Consider the following 281-nt stretch of genomic DNA (forward strand, 5'->3'; position numbering starts at 1 on the left):
TTTCGCTTGCCCTTTAAACACCCAGCACACAAAGTTTCCTCATTCTGCTTGATAATCGGAATTCATTTGTTGAGTGTTGTGTCTTGACCAGCGCGTCCTTGCTGGGGTGTCCAATGTGAGCAAGCCAAAGCATACACTGATTGTCAGCCACAGAATATTCATCGAGACATACTTCCTCTTGCTCACAGTCAAGCAAATACGACTTTCCGACTCTTGTACCTGACGCAAGACGACCGCGAGAACTCCACACTCATACCACGCTCTGCAAGCTTGCCAACGGA

Source organism: Plasmopara halstedii (assembly GCF_900000015.1).
Source record: "Plasmopara halstedii genome assembly, contig: Scaffold_2061, whole genome shotgun sequence".
NCBI lineage: Eukaryota > Oomycota > Peronosporomycetes > Peronosporales > Peronosporaceae > Plasmopara > Plasmopara halstedii.